The sequence below is a fragment of the Haemaphysalis longicornis genome, unplaced genomic scaffold (genome assembly GCF_048455015.1).
Source record: "Haemaphysalis longicornis isolate Haplotype H1 unplaced genomic scaffold, Haemaphysalis longicornis Haplotype H1 scaffold_4, whole genome shotgun sequence".
Lineage (NCBI taxonomy): Eukaryota > Metazoa > Arthropoda > Arachnida > Ixodida > Ixodidae > Haemaphysalis > Haemaphysalis longicornis.
In genome coordinates this window covers 42,677,903-42,680,375 of record NW_027526361.1, presented here as the reverse complement: position 1 = coordinate 42,680,375, position 2,473 = coordinate 42,677,903, and positions in this window count along the sequence as shown.

The window sequence follows — 2,473 nt, the reverse complement described above, 5'->3', positions numbered from 1 at the left end:
TCAGTGCCGCCGCACATGCCATTGACCATCCCGTGCGATGGTCCGTTTGTGAAGTCGATGCCTTACCGACTATGCCATGCCGGCAGGATGCCCCGTTCGCATTGACCTCTGGAACCGTTACGTCTCCCGTTGGGAACTATTTTATTTCATTTCATTTTATTTGCTCCACCTTAAAGGCTCGAAGGCATTGCATAAGGGGGGCGTACAAGATCTAATAAACAGCGCAACAAAAATCAAACATAAAAAAAGAAAAAAAAAAGAAGTATAAAGGGTAAACATTCAGAAAACAAGGACAATAGCTTAAACAGAACTTTAAAAAAACGGCATGGGTACAGTACATTCAGTTAGATTGCGACATGTGATTGTTTACTTTATTGCGGAAAGTTTAGCGGTTAATGCACGTGACTATATTATCAAGTGGGTGGTTCCACAGTGTTATGCTACTGGAAAAAAGGAGCTAATCATTGCAGAAGTGCGTTCGTTGGTTGGTGCGATAGGGTAGATAGGTAGGTTTATGCAGGATGAAGTTCGGTGTGATGGTTGTAGGAGGACGTGCCGTGATTGAGGGTCATAGAGAAAAGCATGCATAAGACACAGTCAAGAAATGATACGATGCGATTCAAGTGACGGCAGATTCAATGATTCTTCCAGTGCGGTAACGCTGATATCGTTAGAGTACTGGGAGTAAATAAAACGGGCAGCGTGGTTTTCGATTCTTTCTACATCGTTAGTAAGGTACTTTTGTGAGGAGTTCCAGATTAAACGAGTGTATTCTAGTTCCTGTCGCACATAAGTATGATATGCCAACTTTTTGATGCCCGGTGAGGATAATTTTAAAATGCGGCGCAAGTACCCGAGTGCGCGAGGGGCTTCTGAACAGATGGTTTGAATTTTGGTTCCCCATGATAGCGACGATGACGGATGCACTCCGAGGTATTTGAATGATGATGTAGGGCTAATCGGAACAGGCTTTAAGCTATAGTTATACTGTGCTGTGCTCATTTTTCGGGTGAATGACATGAAGTAAGGTTTAATGGAATGAGTGATTTAACACACACGGCTGCAATTAAATCTAGATCATGTTTAAATTTAGCGCTATCGTCTAGCTTACAGATTGGAGAGTATAAAATTCAATCATCGGCAAAGAGCCTTAATTTGGCTAGTACATTAGTGGGCAAATCATTTATTCATATCAGAAAGAGAAGCGGGCGGAGACAGGCACCCCGGGGGACGCCTGACGTTAGGTCAGAAAGAGGCGAGTCGTAGTTATTAGCGCTTGTGAACTGCTTCCGTTTTTTTTATATATATATTCTAGCCAGGAAATTATGTTGGGAGGGATTCCAAGGTTGCATAGTTTATAGGATAATAGGTTCTGTGGGACACGTTCGAATGCTTTAGAAAAATCTAAAAATATGACGTCAGTTTGAAGATTTTCGTCCATAAAGTGTAGTATATCATGTCTGAATTCTGCCAGCTGTGTTTCGCGCGATAATAGTTTCCGGAAACCATGTCGACAATAAAAGAAAAAAATTGATGGATTCCAGATATGTCATTAGGTTTGAAGCTATGATATGTTCGAGCATTTCAGATGGGAGACTGGTTAAGGCAATAGGTCGGTAGTTTGCTGGGATTGCGTGGTTGCCTTATTTAAAAAATGGAATAACCTGAGCCTTCTTTCAATCGCCTAGGACGTGTCCTGTTTGTAATGATTGTGTGAAGATCAAGTGAAGTATCTGGCTTGAGACTGAAATGGTACTGCTTATTAATTTACTGTTAATATTGTTAATATTGCCGGGAATTAGTCGGAAGTAGCGTCTATTCCGTCAGAAATTAGTGTCTCTTACGAAGGGAGGGATCATACTCCCACCCCTCACGGTACCTTGGTCGTGATTATGATGAGAATGGAATGCCGTGATCTACACACGGATATATACAAATGGACCACATCTTTCCTTTTTTTTTTTTTTTTGAGCCAGGCCCACGTAACATTTTATGATATCAAAGACCTAACAAAGATATTACCAGGACGGCATATCAGAGGTGGTCTTGTTACATGAGCCCTGACGTATAATGGCTTACCGCGGAACTCACAGCACAACTAGCAGAGCATCGCAGTTTGGCTTGGACAAGTTCTTTTCGGCGCTAATATATACGTCGAAAGCATTCGGTAAAGACAGTGCGAGAAGGTTGCAGGAAATAATAAACGTGATGAAATGCATTGGAAGAGCTGTTTTTCCTGCGTCTGGTCCTTACCGGCCTGCCCGTCCTTCCGCCGCAACGGTTTTTAGTGCCCTTTCAGGTGAGTCTGTGTTGGTTATATTTAGCGAAAAGAACACAGAGGGACCGAGTTCGAGGAATCCAGGTGCGCGCAAACAGAGTCTGATCACACCGACGACAACGCCCGAGCACTAATAGATAATAACAGTACGTCAATGCGAACAGCGTAACGGTTTAACGCCAAACAACCCTCGAA